General features: G+C 36.6%; 1 pseudogene across 1 annotated transcript; it reads right to left on the minus strand.

The window, feature by feature from the left end:
• Nucleotides 1-11,249: 11,249 nt before the first annotated feature.
• LOC143634127 (putative phospholipid-transporting ATPase 4) lies at nt 11,250-18,599 on the minus strand (annotated as a pseudogene). Its single transcript, XR_013153803.1, has 10 exons — nt 16,756-18,599; nt 14,479-14,589; nt 14,121-14,397; nt 13,900-13,988; nt 13,734-13,818; nt 13,438-13,647; nt 13,235-13,360; nt 13,062-13,160; nt 12,789-12,980; nt 11,250-11,951 (listed from the first exon to the last, which is right to left on the minus strand). The product of XR_013153803.1 is annotated as a putative phospholipid-transporting ATPase 4 (transcript).
• Between the last annotated feature and the right edge of the window lie 1,620 nt (nt 18,600-20,219).

Consider the following 20,219-nt stretch of genomic DNA (forward strand, 5'->3'; position numbering starts at 1 on the left):
TTTGTAATTAACTCTATTACCTGTTATGTTTATGTTTCATAGGTTAATTTTCAAACAACAAGCTAATTTAAAAAGTTAACAGTCACTAGACCAAAACTTCAACAAGTTCATACAAATTCTCAACTAAAAGCCAAATATCAATAACAATAAATCCAGAAATGACAATTCCAACCAAATGTTTTTTTAATAAAACAAAACGCAAACCCGATCAAGAAACGGATCACATTCAAAGGTCTTGTACGCTCAAACCTGCATCACAAAAAAATCAATTAATAAGAACACATACTAAAAAAACAAACAATCAAACTAACGCAAACAAACCTGGTGGAAGAGATTGCTTCAACTTGTTGGCCTTCTCGGCATCAAACACACACAAAGTGTAGAGGTACTTCGAGCACTGAACCTTGAACTTGACGACATCCTTGCTCCTCTTGATCTTCACCGCCGCCGTTACCGCTACCAACCATCGCCATCAGTGCCAGCCGCCTACCACCTCCACTACCCACCCCCCAACACCACCTACCTCCCACCACCATTATCTCCGGCTGCCCACCACCACCCGCCACCATCATCCACCATCACCGCCCACCGATGCCACAACCGCCACCTACCTCCCACCACACCACCACCACCGCCACTTACTACCATTTTAATTTTATTTTTTCTTTTTTTCCTGTCTAACAAACAACACAAAGTAATTATTCATTTCATTCCCATATAGTAACCAAACATCTCATTGGAATGGTAATAACTCATTCCATTCCTTTGTCCATTTCATTACCACGTTCATTCCATTCTGTCGTACATTCCATTACCTCATACCAAACAGACCCTTAAATGATTGATTAACACTAAAAATTTAAAATTGCAACATTAATAATCAAATGATTCACACTAAAAAAAATAAAAATCCTAAGCCTTTGCGGTGTTAGTAATCAGATGATTAACTCTAAGAAAACACAAAATGAGCCTTGTGAGACTTGAACCTATGACCTTTCAAAGATAAATATAAAACATGTGACTTTCCAACGGACCACATCAACAATAATAGTATGGGTTTTAAGTATTAACTCCTATGGGGTCCTCAAAAAATTTAATATACTGTTTCTAATAAATTTTTAAAAAATATTGGTATCCCGAGACCCTGCTCCATACTATGTGGGTCCACCCCTAACCATGTATACTATTTAAGTAATGTACTCGTCGTGCAGTTTATCTGTGCTTGCTCTTGGTGGGGGTGATCGTTGGTGACGTGGAAGGTTGTTTTGCGTGGGGGTTGGGGGGGGGGGGGGGGGTGCTTAAGATTTCGTAGAGTACATAGCTCATTAGCTCATGTGTGTGTCAAATATATTACAAAAGTTTTAAAGTTAGAACCCTAAAGGTGTTACTTTTAACAAATAATAGTATGGGCTATTTTATGTAGTCAATTCCAAAGTTAAATGTTAATAACTAAAATTTGAAATGTTCACGTTATCAACTGGTTAGATTCAACAACTTTGTGAATTTTAAGAGCTTGGCCCATTCGACGGGCTTCACAAACTCTAACCGAAAACCTTCCACCTTGTAAAGATACATAAGCAGAAACAGGTTCGAGACTCTCGCTTCCTAGTGGTTGTATTATTGTTTACAACAATTCTCACAACAAATTGTCTCCTCTTTAGCAACAACTCTCTCCTTGAACCCCTTTCTTAGTAAAGGGTTAACTGATAATCAGCATAAAGAGTTGCAACCTAAACACTCTAAATAGCTACGGTAAGACTTGATAGCCCCTTTCTTAGTAAAGGGTTCACAGCATAAAGACTTGCAAAAACCTAAACATTATTTAGCTAGAAAGTGCTTCTCAAGAAAACTCTCCAATGATCAAAGAAATAGCAAAAAGAACTAAAATGCACGTTAGTGTTGAAAAATAATTCAAACAGAAAGCCGCTGTTGGATATAGGGGCGTTCATCGGTTCGGATAACAGGTTATTCGGCTTATTCGATTCGGATTGTCCGGATTTGAAAATTTTAGAACCTTATCCAAAATCCGAGCCGATCCGAACCATGGACATTCCTATCTGATCCGAATTATATTCGAATGGATTCGGATGATCCGAAATAATTCAAAAAATCTGTATAACAAATATATAAACTTAAGTGTTATTAAATAAACATACAAAACTGTAAAATAAAAATAAAACACTACAAGAACAAGGAAGGTAGGTGGTGTTAGAGAGTATAACGACGGCGTGTTACGACATTTTTGCCTATGGAGTGTTAGGTTGATTGAATGAATAATCAAGTTATGCTTATAAGGTTATTGTAAATGTTAATGGACCTGGCTATATACACTAATAACATGTTATATATTCGGATATCCGAATAATCCGAACTATCCGAAATTTTTTGAAATCCATATCCGAATTTGAGTTAGTTATTCGGATCGGATAATTCGGGTTTCGGTTCAGATTTTGATTTTTTTGGGATTTCAGATTTCTTGAACACCCCTAGTTGGATGAAGTTGTCATTGGATACTGTATCGGTTGCTCCTACGCAAGTGTGGAATGGATGGCGTAAGCATATGGAAGGCTATCCATAATGGGACTAGCATCCAAGGGAAGATTTTTATGTTACGTTTGAAAGGACAAGTTTATGTATTATGTTTAAATTGAATGAATGTTAAATGTTTAATTTCTGCTGCAATATATGACGTCTCTGATTATCATTCTATGTTCATGAGCAAGTCCAACCGTTGTAGGGTACCCGAATCACGGGCCTTATATATACACTCGTAGATAACATATGGGAACAATCATTTGAGACGAATCACTATTTTCAAATTGACGGCTATATATGAAGTATATAAAATACAACTTTTGATGAGATTTGAACATGTTTCGTTTGGTAATCGCTTTCCATTAATTTCATGTGTACTTATACAATCAATGACACACAAGTATAGGTAGCATATAAGAGGTAGCTTATGTATTCTCTATTAACATGCAATGAAACAAATATTGGTTGGTTGCAAATCCTTAACAGATTGTTCGAGCTCAACCAAACGTGTAATAATGTACTCTAAATACAAGATACTTATGTCAAATTACTTGTTAGGGTTACATTGATGCTTGCACATACACTTTACCAATCTCGTAACACCGACACTTAATATGCATGCTCTAGGACCAAAGTGAGTTTCACGGCCCCATTTTATTGTTTTTTTAACTACTTAGGAGAAACATGCTTGAAAACTACTTTTATGCCATAAAAATAATAAAACGGACTTTTATTTAAGCATGGGTTAAAGTTATCAAAATGGGTTAAATCCCTGGATTCATTATATAACCATTAGTTGTCAAAAGCCATGGAAGTGTCAATAGTATTGTTGGGCTCAACAAGCCTCATTCACGGCTAGTCGCTCTAACAACACTTGTGAGTCAAGTGAATGCTTATTGTCTGACTTGAACTCTATGTGGTTAATGTTAGCATCTGGCGCACACACGAACACGAACAATACACTTGTTAGGATATGGCGCACATAAACACGAACAATACTGCAAGAGAAAAGTAAACGACGATGAACACGCGAGATTTACTTGGTTCGGTATAGATTGGACTTACGTCCACATGCTGCAACTAGGGTATTTTATTATTGCTACCGCCTCACTCGTGAGGAATTACAAGTACCAAAGATGTTTAAATACTTATCCTATCTAAGTTTACAACTTGTTCAATAAGTGGGCTAAAAAAATAAGATTATGGCCGACCCCACTAAACACTTGTCCAATCTAGGGTTTACAACTTGTTCAACAACAAAAGATAAATGGGCTAAAAAATAAGATTAGGGCCGACCCCATGCCACCCTATGCGATCTCCATTAAGGCCCAAAATCGATCTTCACTTAAAGGAACCCAATCAAGACTCGATAAACCCAACAATCAAAGGAAAAATGAAAGAAGTAAAGTGTTTTTTATCTTATGTGAATGCATTTCAGTCGCCACCATCACTGCGCCAGATCCTAACAAGTGGTATCAAGAGCGAGGTTACGTTTGCACACCAGAGTTCACATTCGCGAAAGAAAAGATTTGTGTCAGCCTTGGTTTTGTATTGGCAGCCGGCCTTACGATTCATCGAAGTTTTTCATGCCGCCACCATCACAATTCCTTCAACGTCTAATATTTTGAAATTAATTATTGTGTGAATTAATAACAAAATCGTTTTGTATTTGAGAATAACCACAGCCGCCGACCTTGAATCATTCGCTATCGATAATTGTTACCCATTTATTTGGGATTATCGATCATGTTTAAACAAGACGCAAATCTAGGAGTAATCTCCGATCACGATTTCAGACGCTAGGAACATTCACGCCACCACCGATCAGGGTACAAATTTACGGCAGTTTCGCCAAACAGTTTGTCGAGTTCGTTCAAGTTTGTCATCGATTACTCCAGGTTCTATTTTTGATTTGTTTGTTTTGGTTGGTTCAAGTAATACTAGTTGTATTGGTCGGTTTTGGAGCAGCGGGTTATCATATTTGGTTTTGGGTTTGATTGAGTTTTGCCATATTTACCGGGCAGTTTAGCCGGGTGGTTTTGTTTAACAAAGTTCTGTAGAACAACCATTAAGTTTAGGCTCATGCCATTGCTGTGTATGTCTCCTTTTTTTTATCCAGGTTTTCGTTTAGTCATCGTTATGGCAAAAGACGGAAAGGTTATGATACAGAAGTTTGACGGACATAAGTTTGGTTGATGAAAGATGCATATTGAAGCGCTACTTTGTCAGAAGGCCGGACTTGGATGTAGTGCTAGAAAATGAAAAACAAAAAAAGATGTCATAAGCAGATTGGAAGAAATTAAGACAAGAAGGCTAGGGCTTTTATTACTCTGTCGTTGTCGGAAGATGTGACGTTTAACATCATGAAGGAAACCACAATGCGTGGTATGATGGATGCACTATCCAACATGTATGAGAAGTCCTCAGCAGCAAATAAGGACTATCGTATCCGAGAGCTAGTGACTACAAGAATAAAAAGGGTGGGTCTATTGCAATGCATATAATAATCTTAATTCGATCATGTCCCGCTTAATGTCAGTTGACATTAAGTTTGATGATGAAGTTCAAGGCCTGTTGTTATTATCCTCTTTGCCCAACAGTTGGTCTGGAATAGTGACTGCGGTTTGTAGCTCGTCTACAAAAATTACTTTCGATGGGATTCAGGATCTGATTCTGGGAGAAGATTCACAGAAGTTCAGGCGAATCATCAGGTAATATGTTAGACACAGAAGGCAGAGGCAGGAGAAAAGAACGAGGCAGTGAGAGCAGGAAGAGGAGTCAGTCTAAGACTCGTAAAGATATTGAATGCTGGATTTATAAAGAGAATGGGAACTTCAGGAATCAATGTTCAAATGGTAAGAAAGAAAGAAGTGAATGTTACAGAAGACGACACAGATGACGGGGTCACTAGTGATGAGGCTTTGGCTTGTAGTGTAGAGAGTAACGTTGATTCCTGGGTTATGGATTTGGTGCATCGTTTCATGATACTCACTGCAGTGAAACGATGAAGAATCTAAAGTTTGGTGATTTTGGAAGGGTAAGACTTGCGAACGATTAAGTTCTTGATGTGACGGGCATGGGTGACGTTTATCTAAAGACTTCAGCCGGTTTATGGACTTTGTGAGATGTCAGGGCTATTCAAGGTTTGAAGAGGATTTTGATTTCTGTTGGACAGTTGGATGATTAGGGGCATGAAGTTAAGTTCGGGAATGGGCAGTGTAATCTTGTCATAGCTTGATGAAGATAGCGAGGTTCGCTGTACATGGTCAGTTTACCATCTGAGGGAGTAACCGCCCAGTTCAGAAGAAAGTTAAAATCTGGTTCACAGAGGCTAGTGTGTAGAAGAAGGTTTGTTTTGCAAGAGATAAACCCAGAGCCACAAGTCAGAGGTTTTCATGACAGTGGGAGCACTGACATTCAGTTAGTCAAAGCTTCAGTTATATCTACCAGAAGACGGTGGGTTAAAAGAACTAGTGTTCTATTTGTTAAAGTCTCTCCAGAAGGTTACCTACAATATATGGAGAGATTTGTTCTCAAGATATCTCAGGATCCGGTAGTTCGTGTAAGTAGGAGTCGGTAGGGATAGAGAGCGAGTTAGTGGTAGTTGTAGCCATGACTGATGTGTTGGAGCTCGGGGGAACTTCAACGGGCCTTCAGGTTATCTGATGAGAAGGTCGCTGCAACCAGGAAGATGAGGAATATTACAAAAGGTACAAGTGTTCACTGCGGATGGTAGTTTGAGGATTATCAAGCCTCTAAGTGGGAGATTTTTGGGTTTATGGAGTCTTGATTGGGTTCGTTTAAGTGAAGATCGATTTTGGGCCTTAATGGGGATCGCATAGGGTGGCAATGGGGCCGGCCCTAATCTTATTTTTAGCCCATTTATCTTTTATTGTTGAACAAGTTGTAAACCCTAGATAGGATAAGTATTTAAACATCTTTTGTACTTGTAATTCCTCACGAGTGAGGTAGTAGCAATAATAAAATACCCTGGTTACAGCCCATGGACGTAGGTCGGTCTAGACCGAACCACGTAAATCTCGTATGTTCATATTCGTTTACTTTTCTCTTGCAGTATTGTTCGTGTTTGTGTGCGCGCTAGATCCTAACACTTACACACAGTGGGGCACCCGATTCATGTTTGGTTTGATTATAGGCTCATGTTGTTAACATATATTTTGTATTCCTTACTAGTCTACGAATAGTCATACATTACATGTTAGTTATTGCATGCATATCATGACATTCTTTAAACAGCAGATTCATTTAAATACTAAGATGCCATCAACTAGGTTTTCATTAAAAATGGATTCATTTTGTAACCATGAAGTCATCAGCAAGATTTTCATGAGAAAACAGATTCATTTTATGACTATGAAGCCATTAACAAGACACTCTTTTCGACAATAGATTTATTGTGTGTCAATGATGGCATTAACCAAGTTTTAGAAAACGGATTTATTTTATCACTATGGAATCATTACTAAAGTTTGAATTCTATGAAGTCATTAACAAGACACTCTTTTCGACAATAGGGTTTCTTTTAGAAAGCACATTTATTTTATGACTATGGAATCATTACCAAAGTTTTAATTGAAGAAGCGGTTGTCATGTTATGAATAAATTCATTAAACAAGTTTTCAAACAACGAATTTACTACATATTATTAAAATCAGTGCACTCACCAATATTATGTCGACTTTTTAATTATGTTTTTAGGTGGTGTTGGTCAATCAACTGGATCGAAACCCTAGAAGTCAAAGATCTTGTTTGACCGACTTGGGATCATATGCAGGTGTTCTGAAACGATAAATGTTGCATCCAGCATTTCATCCTTGACGGGGTGTGACAATTTTGGAGGTCAAGTGACATCTTCATATCACTATGTATTTTAAGCCAATTATTATGCAAATGACCAACTAAAGGTGAATATCACACACTTGGTTTATGCCAAGTTAGTTAATTTGGAACTTGAGTCAGTGAAGGGCAATGATTCAACATTTTGTTGCTTTTCAGGCTATGAAAGACGACATATTAAACCAAATTAAGGATTCTTATCACGTAACAACATATGAAAAAACCAAAGATGACCCTTTTGCCCTTGTGGTGGACGGAAAATCTCTCGAGATTGCTTTGCCAAACGACATACAAGACATGTTTTTACTGCTGGTAGCTAAATGTGTGTCCGTTATATGCTGTCGCGTCTCACCAAAACAGAAGGCATTGGTATGTTAGATTCATATTTAATTTAAGTTCATAACAAATGACATCACATTAAAATTTGTGTTTTGTTTGAAAACTTAGATCACTCATTAGTGAAGAAATATACGGGCAAAATGACATTAGCAATTGGAGATGGAGCTATTGATGTCGGCATGATTCAAGAAGCTGATATTGGAATTGGGATTAGTGGCATGGAAGGAATGCAGGTATGATCACTATTCATTCTTTAAATCATACCGTTTAATTAATAAAACAAACCGTTTAATGTTAATGCGTGAAGGCTATTATGGCAAGTGATTTCTCACTGCCACAACTTAGATTCTTGGAACGGTTACTTATAGTACACGGGGACTGGTGTTCAATCGAATCTCAAAAATGGTATTAACCGAACTTCAAAATATTCTGGGTATAAATGTGTATAGTTGATTACTTGAATTTTCTTGTTCCTGGTTGCAGATTCTCTATTTTGTATACAAGAATATCTTGTTCGGCCTTACATTGTTCTACTATGAAATGTACTCGAGATTCTCGGGTGATTTATATGACGGATGGTATATGGTTTTGTTTAATCTCCTTCTAACTTCACTTCACGTCATATCATTTGGCGTCCTTGAGCAAGATGTATCTTCATATACGTGCCTTCAGGTATGCTTTCACAAATACTCGTTATACTGATGGGTTGAGAACACGACCCACATTTTTATATGTGCCAAAACTATCAACGTCAACCCGCACACACTTAAAATTGTGTAACCCGAAAACACCCATTTAACCCTTTTAGGTAAATTGTCAAATGTGTTGGTGGGTAATAATTAAGTTGTAAACATGTTAATCAGGTTGTAAAAGACTATATTAAATGGGTTAGTGGGTCAACCATGATTGGTGGGTCGATTGGAGGTTAAATGGGTCAACCCAACATGACTTGTTTAAGCAAGCAGGTCAACACAAACATAACCTAACTAATTTTATATATTGACCAAATTTTTTTTTATTTATTAAGATATGCCAACCTAAAACATGATGTTTTTACGTGTCTTGTTTGGGCCGTTTATCTAAATGTGTCAAACAGGTATGAGGGTAACAATAAGTTGTAAACGTATTAATTAGGTTAGTGGGTCAACCTGTTTTTCTAAACGGGTTAGAAAGGTCAATTCGAAAACGGCCTATTTATTTAAACAGGCTGACCCAAACTCAACCCATTTGATTAAAAATATCTACCCATTTAACAAAGCAGGTTTTCTGGTCGATTTGTTTAACTAAATGGGTTAATCAAGTCAACTTGAATACGAACACAAACCGATTAATTAAACAGGTCGCCTTGGGCAGGACCCGCTTGAGTAAACATGTCAACTCAAGCACGACCCATTTTTAAAATAGCTTAGATATGCCAACCCAAAACTTAAACATTTTTCGTCTCATGTTAAGGCCGTTTAGAAAACCGCCTTCCCCAATATGTACTAATCAGTATCTTCCTTAATGCAGTTTCTAGCCCTTTATCAACAAGGGCAAAAGGGTGTTTTCTTAAGTTGGAAACGGATCATTGGGTGGATGGTAAACGAAATACTTACATCTTTAGTGATATTTGTCCTAAACATCCACACTCTTTCTACCTCAGCATTCAAAAAAGGAGGACAGGTAGTAGACATTGCGCATTTAGGACTTACCACATACACCAGCATTGCATGGACAATCAACTGCCAGATAGCTCTAATGATCACACATTTTACTTGGATCCAACATATCTTGATCCGGGGAAGCATCCTAAGTTGGTACATCTTCTTGCTCTTTTATGGAGCACTTCCTCCAACGTACTCAAACAGAGAATACAAACTCCTCGTAGAGGTTGTGGGACCCGCACCCTTGTATTGGCTCGTTGTAATATTAGTTGTAGTTATATCTCTCCTTCCATACTTCATATACATGGTCATCCAAAGGTCATTTGATACAATAGATGACCATGTAATCCAGGAAATGAAGTACAAAAGGAAAGATGCTATAGATGATGAGATATGATTGCGAGAAATGAAGCTCAAGGAAGCCAAATCATATTGGGTGGTCAACTCAAGTCAATGCAAAAAATTTTATTTAAAGAATCAACTAGAAAAGAAAAGAATATTTATTAGTATTTCAATTACGAATAGTCTTTAGGCTATCAATTACGTTAGAAAATAGAAATCGAAATGATCAATGTGGATTCACTCATACAAACTTGTTTCTCGATTGTTCAAAGGCATTATATGACTATATAGATGAAAGTTCTATGCCTGTGTGTATTATGTGTTTTTGGTCAAGTTTTGGTTTATATAGGTGGACTGATGTTGAATAAAATTTATTCTTTTGACCTTGGTTGCCATAAGTTTAACCAAGTCCAACACATATTCTTTAATTTATTACCTAGTCTCGACCTTAAAATGTCAGGTCCAACCTGAGTCGATGACTTTCTTTTCATGCTTTCATAAGCTAAAGCTTATAAAAGCTTTTTATTAATATAGTTTTTTTTTTCGTTTCGAATAACAATCAATTTTATTTTTTTTCTTTTAATCAAGTGTGTGATCTATTTTGGCTGAGTTTAATATTTTGGCTGCGTTCAATGTTTCGTTTACTTTAACCAAACTTAATGTTTGGGTTACTAAAATCACCTATAAATTCTCATTTATATTTTCTTAGGACAACTTTTGATATGATGATAAACCTTTTTTTTCATTACGTATCTAGCCTTTTTCGCTTCAATCCTGGGCCTTAAAGGGATTCATGAAACATATAATCTACGCGCTGGGTAACGTTTTGAAGTTTCTCACATCAATGTAAAAGTTCTCTAGCTAACATATGCTTCTCAAGAAAACTCTCTACAATCTTAATGACAAAAAAAAACCAAGAAGAATTAAAATGCACATTACTGTTGAAGAATAATTCAAATAGGAAGCTGCTGTTGTAGGAAGTTGTTGGATAAGTTTACTTTGTCGAGAATTGTTCGGGTCCTTCGTAGTTAGTTCCTAAATACATCTATATTGATATTTAAAAAAAAAACTTATTACCCAAACATTAAGTTATAGCCAAAGTAGACGAAACACTGAACGTAGGCAAGATATTAAAGTCAGCTAAAATAGCTCACGCACTTGATTGAAAGAAAATAATAAAACTGATAGATATTTAAAAGAAAAAAAACTAAATTATTCAAAAGCTTTATCGGCTTTAGGCTTCTGAAAAGATGAAAAGAAAGTCGACGACTCAGGTTTGACCGGACATTTTAAGGCCCAAATAGAGAGATTAGGTAATAAATTAAAGAATATATGTCAGACTTAGATAAACTTATGCCCAACTCATGCCAAGAGAATTAGTTCAATTCAACATCAACCCCCCTATATACACCAAAAACTTGACCATAAACACATAATACACACATGCATAGAACTTTAATCTATATAATCAGCTTAATACCTTTGAAAAATCGAGAAACAAGTGCGTATGAGTGACCATCCACAACGATCATTTCAATCTCTATTTTCTATTGTTATTGATCGCCTAATAGGACTATTTGTGATCGACTTAATAATAAACATTCTTTTCTTGTGCAGTTGATCCTTTAAATAAAGAATTTTCGCATCGACTCGAGCTGAAAACCCAATATGAGTCGGCTTCCTTGAGCTTTGCTTCTCTCTCAACCACATCTCATCATCTACAACATCTTTCCCTTTGTACTTCATTTCTTGAATTACATGGTCATCCATTGGATAAAACGACTTCTGGATGACCATGTATATGAAGTATGGAAGGAGAGAGATAATTACAACTAATAATACAACGAGCCAGTGCATAGGTGCAGGGCCCACAGCTTCTACAAGGAGTTTGTGTTCTCTGTTTGAGTATTCAGGTGGAAGAGCGCCATAAAAGAGTAAGAAAATGTACCAACTGAAGATGCTTCCCCAAATGAAGATATGTTGGACCCAAGTGAAATGAGTTATTATTAAAGCGATTTGACAGTTAACTGTCCACACAATGGTGGTGTATGTGGTAAGTCCTAAATGTGCAATGTCTACTACTTTTCCGTCTTTTCTGAAAGCCGAGGAAGAAAGAATGTAGACGTTTAGGACGGATATTACTAAAGATGTAAGTATCCCGTTTCCCATCCACCCGATGATTCGTTGCCAACTAAAGAAAATTCCATTTTGCCCTTGTTGATAAAGGGCTGGAAACTGCATTAAGATATTGATTAGTGTATACTGGGGTTGGCAGTTTTGTACACGACCTTAACATGACACGAAAAAAGTCAAGCTTTGCGTTGGCATGTCTAAGTTGTTTTAAAAAATGGGTCGTGTTTGAGTCGGCATGCATAGGTAAACGGGTCGTGTCCAGGTCGACCTCTTTAATTAATTCGTTCGTGTTCAGGTTGACTTGGTTAACCCATTTAGTAAACAGGTCGACCAGCCAACATGTTTAGTTAAATGGGTCGACCTGTTTAATTAAACGGTGCATGTTTGGGTCAACCTGTTTAATTTAATGGGTCGTGTTCGAATTGACATGTCTAACCGTTTAGAAAAGCAAGTCGACCCACCAACCCGTTAACCCATTTTTTTCAACCCACCCAACCCGATTAACACGTTTACAGCTTGATTGTTACCCACTGACCTGTTTGGCACGCTTAGATGAACGATCCAAACAAGACAGAAAAAAAAAAGGTTTTGGGTTAACATATCTTACTTGTTTAAGAAAGGGTCATGTTTGAGTCGACCTGTCGTGTTGGTTTGACGCGTTTAACCCGTTTAAATGAACATGTGGACCCACCAATCTTTTAGTTAAACAGGTTGACCCACTAACCCATTTAATCTAGCTTTTTACAACCCGATTAACACATTTACAACTTGATTATCATCCACCAAACCATTTGAAACTTTATCTTAACGTGTTAAATGGGTGTTCTCGGGTTACAATGGTTCAAGTGTGTGCGGGTTAAGGTTGATAGTTTTGACACAAATAAAAATTTGGGTCGTGTTCTCAACCCTTCAACATAATGAGTATTTGTGAAAGTATACCTGAAGGCAAATATCTAAAGATACATCTTGTTCAAGAACGCCTAACGATATGACAGGAAGCGATGTTAGAAAAAGATTGAACATAACCATATACCATCCGTCATATAAAACATCACCCGAGAATCTCGAGTACATTTCATAGTAGAATAATGTAAGCCCGAACACAATATTTTTGTATACAAAATAGAGAATCTGCAACCAGGAACAAGAAAATGTAAGTAATTAATAATCATGTGTATTTATATGCATAATGTTATAAAGTTCGGTTAATACCATTTTTGAGATTCGCTTGTAGCACCAGTGCCCGTGTACTATAAGCAACCGTTCCAAGAATCTAAATTGTGGCATCGAGAAATCACTTGCCATAACAGCCTACACGCTTTAGCATTAAACTGTTTGCTTTATTAATTAAACGGTAGGATTTTATGAATGAATAATGATCATACCTGCATTCCTTCCATGCCACTAATCCCAATTCCGATATCAGCTTCTTGAATCATACCAACATCATTAGCTCCATCTCCAATTGCTAATGTCATTTTGCCCGTATATTGCTTCACCAATCGAGTAATCTAAGTTTTCAAACAAACACAAAGTTTAATGTCATGTCATTTGTTATGAAATTAAATGAATCGTGAATCTAACATACCAATGCCTTTTGTTTTGGTGAGGCACGACAACATATAACAGATGCGCAATTAACTGCCAGCTGTAAAAACTTGTCTTGTATGTCGTTTGTCAAAGCAATTTCGAGAGCTTTTCCGTCAACCACAAGGGCAAAAGGGTCATCTTTGGTTTTTTCATTTGTTGTTACGTGATAAGAAGCTTCAATTTGGTTTAATATGTCGTCTTTCATAGCCTGAAAAGCTACAAAATGTTGAATCATTGCCCTTAACTCAAATTACAAATCAAATAATTGACATAAACAAAGTGTGTGATATTCACCTTTAATTGGTTTTTAGATTCGACATCGCGGCTTAAACTTAGATGACACAGATGCATATCATGCCCAAGTAAACTACAAGCAAATCTGACAAAAAATATACAAAAAGGTAAGAAATTTATAAAACTTTATAATGGATGGTTTTACATGATTTATAAAAATTCTCACCCGATATTGACAGCTGTCTCCTTCTTGTCCCCGGTGAGGAGCCATATTTTTAACCCTGCTTGTGCAAGTTTATCTATGCATTCTGCAACCTGATATTGATAGTAGGAAGACAGACATAAATGACAATTTCAAAAATCTGACTTACGTAAATGTTGACTGGTCAACCCGATCCCTGTGGTCAACTTTTTAGACAAATGAAAAGAAGAAATATAAGATTTTACCCCATCTTGTAACTTGTCATCAACAGCAACAGCACCTAACAACACCAAATCTTTCTCAATATTTTCAGAAACATTTTCTAGCAGTTCGTCTCTTTCGGGACCAATTACAGCCTTAGCTTCTGAAAATGATGAACTCCATTCTTCATATTCAGAATCTTCAATCTGTTTATATGCAAACAACATTGTTCTTAATCCATCTTCTGCATAGTTTGCAAGGTGCATACTTGTAGCATGTAGGTATGTTCTACCACCATCACCTAACCTATCAAATATTATACTGCAAAATATACAGTTTATGTTACACAAAGAGTGTTGGACTATTGTTTGAGCTTAAGGCTTAACTTTTAAAGATACTTACTTATCGGCGCCTTTACACAATAGGAAAATTTGACCAGATTCATCGCGTACTATCACCGACATCCTTTTTCTAGAGCTACTGAATTCTAACAAATTCAATAGCTTGTATTCCCTGAAATTGAACCATAGAAATCAAAGGTGTCAACTTCAATTATGTTTTGGCTATGAATTCTAACAAATTCAATAGTTTGGTTATAAACGAGTATATCTTGGCTATGTTTTATCTCAAACGGGTTGAATGAAAAATTTAGCTAAAAGGGAGCATGGGAGGTATACAATTACAATCCCCTATATCAGTTTTATTCAATTTAGACTAGGGTGTCATGAGCTTGGGTCGGTTTTGGGCTCAAACTGTACCAAAAACGAAAGCTTTTGAAATCCGTTCGGTATTAGTTTTTTTTTTAATAAAGTGCCAAAATCGTCCCCAGGGTTTGACCAATTATGCCACATTGGTCCAAAAAATTTTATCTTTGCAACTGAACCATCAAGGTTTCACATTTCTGACCAATTACATCCAAATCGTTAACTTTGCTAATTTTTTAACATTGAAACAGGGGTAAAAAAGGCTTTTAATACTTTACTCTTTTCTAGGGGTGCAAACGAGCCGAGCCCGAGCCCGAGCTCGACTGGGCTCGAGCTCGGCTCGTTTAACATACACAGAGCTCGAGCTCGGCTCGTTTACTATTTATCAATCATTTTTTATATAATTATAATTATTTTTATATATTTTTTTCTATTATAATTTTATGTATACAATAATATATATTATTAAGTTATTTTTATTTATTTTTCATAAGATTATATATATTAATTAATAATTAATAAATATATATTTTAAAAAATTATATAAATGGCAGGCTCGTTTAGGCTCGCGAGCCGGCTCGAGCTCGATAAGTGAAGCTCGGGCTCGGGCTCGGTTAAGCTCGGCTCGATCGAGATTTTTAACGAGCCGATCTCGAGTAGCTCGGCTCGTTTGCACCCCTAGTCTTTTCTAATAAAAATTGTAACAAAATTTATGAAATGCCCAGAAATCTATCCATCTCTCACTCTCCTCTCCTGTAGGGCTGTTCAAAAAACTCGAGGCTCGTGGCTCACTAGATAAAAGCTCGAATAAAACTAGCTATAGAAAGTTGATTTGACCGGAGCTGATTTGGATCATTTTTGTAACCGAGCCAAAATTGGCCCAGGCTCGGCTCGTTGGCTTGATCTTAACCTAGTTTAACTTCAAAATCGAGCTAAAGCCTAGCTAAGTTGCCTCGTTTAATTTCGAGCCCGAGCTTGACTCGTGAACAGCCCTACTTTCCTGTACATCCCATCTTCAACCCACCAATCATCTTGATTTTTGGGCCACCACCAATCCTGCAACCGGTCCCGCCGCCGCCCATCACTAATCGCAACCTCCTTGTCATCTTTCATACACAGCGGTGAAATCCCGGCCGTGTCTTGCCTTAGTTGTTGGATCTGTTGTCTGTGGTTGTCGGAAAACCAGCCATCACCACTCTTCTGACGCCACTCTAACCCTAGCCGCCGCCACCATAAACTTACCACCAATTTAGCTTGGAACGAGAGTCTACGAACGTGCCGGAGAAGATGACCGTAGATAAAAGGTTGCCGGAAATGTGTACAAGAATATGTATCTTTTGGAGTTGAAGTTAAAACAGATGGGCGGCCATTGGTTTCAGATTAATTATTTTTATGTTTTAAAGGTTTATTATATGATTAAGAATTGGAAATTAGAAAAAATTAAATAAACAAACAAAAAGACGATTTACTTTACCCTTCAATTAACGATGAAAATTAACTGAGTTAATGATTTAGATGTAATTGACAAAAGATTGAAAACCTCGATGGTCCATTTCCAAAAAGCAAACTTTTTGGACAAAAATCGCATAATTGACCAAACCTTAAGGACGGTTTTAGCATTTACTCTTTTTTTTTTTTGTAATTCGTTTTCAGTTTTCCCGATGGGTGCGATTTTGGTTTTTCGTTTTATCACTTGGGCTTAATTTTTGGGCTAATGAACTTGGGCCTAATTTTTTTTTGTTAGTTGATGATTATTTGAATTTCAGTTAAGTCTGTTATTGTGGTTACGTCGATTTTTAATTGAGTTCGGTTATTTCGGTTCGGTTATTAGTAATAAAACCAACAAAAATCCAACACATACACTATTTATAAAATGCATGTATAAAAGAATATGTGCAAAAATTTTTGTTAATCAACCCGACCCGACCCGACCCGTATTTTGACCTGTTACCGAACAGGTTAATAAAGGACCTACCTTTCGACCTCCAAACCCGAAGAATCAATCTCTTTAACAAACATTGAAGACTGGGTTCTTCTACAAAACTGAAATCCAAACTCTTGTGCAGCAATTAAAAAAGTCACTTCTTCAGGGGACTCTGCTTCATATTTAACTTTATTACTACCATCTTGTTCATCATTTTCAACTGGTAGACCTGTGTGACACAAACACATGACTCTAAAAAACATCATCATATCCCAAACATTTGACCCATGAACCCACATCCTGTTCATCAATCTCGTATCTCTAAAATTAAACCCTTTTATACCAGTACCACCAACATTCATCATAACATGTTCATCGTCCAAAATATTGTTCTTCAATTCAACAACTTGATCAGATGGCATCTCGACCATCTCAATACTATCACGAGGCGTAGATTCATCACCATCGAGATTAAACCGGTAGCTATTAATATCAATATTCATTCTTTGTGAAGCAGCCCGAACAACCTCATTAGCATCACCACCGAACGACACGCCTTCAATCGAGCATTTCCTAAACTCCATTTGATTACAAGTCAAAGTCCCGGTCTTGTCGGTCAAAATCATCTCCACCTGACCAAGCTCCTCGTTCAAATTCAAAGTCCGAGCCTCAACTGACTTCCCAGACATTTCATCGAACAAATGGAGGTCATTATTAATAAGCATAGCTTGTAAAAACTTAACCACTTCAATAGACACATAAAGCGAAATCGGGATCAAGTACCCGTATAATATTAACGCCCTCAAAAACTGAAGAAGCCCCGAAACAATCCGTTTATCCGGATTAAACGACGCATCTTTATAACTAACAGAATTTAACCGAAGGTACCACTACCAACGATCATGATCCTTTACATCAGTAAACATGACCGAACCAACCGACGCGATTAATGATATCAATAGCAACAAGAAAAACAAAACATAAATCACATAATCCATCTTCCTCTCCACACTACTCCGTTTCAACGGGGACTCCATCGAGTTTCTTACCGCCTTCGTGTCCTTTCCAGTAAATACCACAACTCCATAAACATAATACGTATTCTGAAGCTTCGAATCCCTCAGCAAAAACTGAGACGGAGATATCGAATACGAATTCAACTCATCAAACTCCAAATTCCCAACAAAAGCGTATAAACTCGAATTCGGATCCTCGCATCTCACAACCGCATTAAATCCCCCAAACTTGTGTTCCTCATCAAACCCTAACGTGCACTCCAAGCAACGTTTCACTTTGAGATTCGTCTCACCGTCTAAATTCTTCGTCTCAACGTAACAAACACCGTCATCATAACTAGACGATAACAACAACAAATCACAAGGAAAATAGTTGTTTTTAATCACCTTCACAACGTCGCCGACTCGAAGCAACTTCCATTGACGATCAACAAACGTTCCGTTGCCGATGTGAACTTTAACAGTTCTCGAATTCACCTCACGATCCTGAACAAACCGGTGCCAGTCTTCAACGCCTTCTTTCAACATACTGATGCCGACAACAAACACTAACGGAGCGATTAAACTTAACGGCGTAAACGGAGCTAACGATGTAACTGACAAAACGGCTACTAACAGAAAGTACAAGTTTGCGACTCTACGGAACTGTTCGAAGAGTGATTTTGGGAGGAATGTGATGAGGTTGTATTTTGTTGTGGTGACGCCATTGCCGGAGTATTTATACGGTTTGGTTTTGTGTTTTGATGAGTCGTTACAGAAGATGACTCTGGCGAACCCGGGCTGCCCGAAATCAGACCGATTTAGTTGTGGTGGACGGAAGCATGAGAAGGTGTAAAGATTGCTCCATTTTAGTCTTGTTTTGTTCTTCCTTTGAGGCATTTTTGGGTGAGAGTGATTAATGTATGATGGTTTCTTGTAGTGAAAAACGGCACATATTGACAGATGAAGAAGAGGAATATTGGATTTGTTTGTTGTTGTGGATTTAATTGAGGTGGAGTTTGGAGGTGGAATCTTGTAAAATGCTCAAGTTTGTTCATGCAATTTGGATACCATCATATATTATCATGTTGCTTGCTTGTGTTTGTATGTGTAAAGCTTAAAATCACTTACCTTTTTTTATAACAACGATTTTCTTGTATTTAGGCTACTGTATCCTTTAAATTTGTAGAGCTCTGATGCCCCACTCTGGACAGATTATGTTCTCTTAACCGAACCAACGTTGGCTTCACAGTTTGGTTTGGGCTTTCCCCCGGGAAACCATACCGCCGACTGCCAGTTGGTAGCCGTTGTGCCACCACAAGAGCAGAACTCTCTGGAACACACGGTGGGACGAAAACCCGAGTGGACTCAGGTTTCGAATTGACAACCTTTGCAGAAGGCCTAACTCAAATCAATCATTGCCAATATCCACCCAAATATGATACAAGTGGGATTCAAACTTGAGTCTCCACTGGAGAATCCAAGCCTCCTACCACTAGGCCACGAAGTAGGAAATTTTATTTTGTTTTAGTTTTTTACATAATAATAATAATTCTTTAGAATTACAAAGTTTAGAAACAAAAATAAATAAATAAAATAACTACTATAAAATTTAATTATCGTTTATCTTATAGATTTTCTCATGAAATACTCTATTAGTTTAGGTTATAAAATAAAACTATATTATAAATAAGTAACTTTATACATCTAATAATTAAATTTTCTCTTTACTAAAGTCGCTCAAAATATGTTTTTTTTAAATCACCCAATTTGCTAGGTTTACAAATGCAATGTACTTTTTTGTTTGTAAAAATTAGAAATAAATAATTTAATTAACTTAGTCAAATGAAATATATATGAACTTTTGTTGTCGTTTAGTGATTAATTTTTGTTCAGTTTGATTGAAGTTGAAAAATTATAAAGCTTGGTTTCTATTAGTGAGAAAAAAATCACTATTAACTTCTATTTCAAGTTAATTGAAAAAAAGTATTATTAATTAGTAATCAAGATTCACGTTTCATTTGTCTAATATAATTTTAAAAAATTTATTACTTATAGACAAAAATACATACAATCAGGACACTATATAAAAGTTAAATGCAAATTCATATTTTTTATCTTTAAAATTTTCCCCTGAAATACTTAGTATATATAAATTTAAACAATTAAACGGTTTAATCTGTAAATTGTTTGTCACGTCAATCCAAGCATGAGCCATTTGGCTAAAATTGTCCACAAGTTCGACCGGAATTAACTTATCAAAAATAAATTAAACTAAAGTCAAACTTAAAATTTTCAAGTTAGGTGTATATTGCGTAACAATTTTTTGTATATATATATTTCACTATCCCGGAAAAATATATGATATATGATTTGTGTAATGAAAACTTCTTATTGTTTGGTTATCTTACAACACAAACACTTATAGGAGGAAAAAAAAAGCATGGAACCTATATATATATATATATATATATATATATATATATATTTGAACAGCCAACGAATCCTCTAAATGGGTTA

The sequence above is a fragment of the Bidens hawaiensis genome, unplaced genomic scaffold (genome assembly GCF_021521415.1).
Source record: "Bidens hawaiensis isolate Kalapana, Puna unplaced genomic scaffold, B.hawaiensis_p1.1 tig00007028_1, whole genome shotgun sequence".
NCBI lineage: Eukaryota > Viridiplantae > Streptophyta > Magnoliopsida > Asterales > Asteraceae > Bidens > Bidens hawaiensis.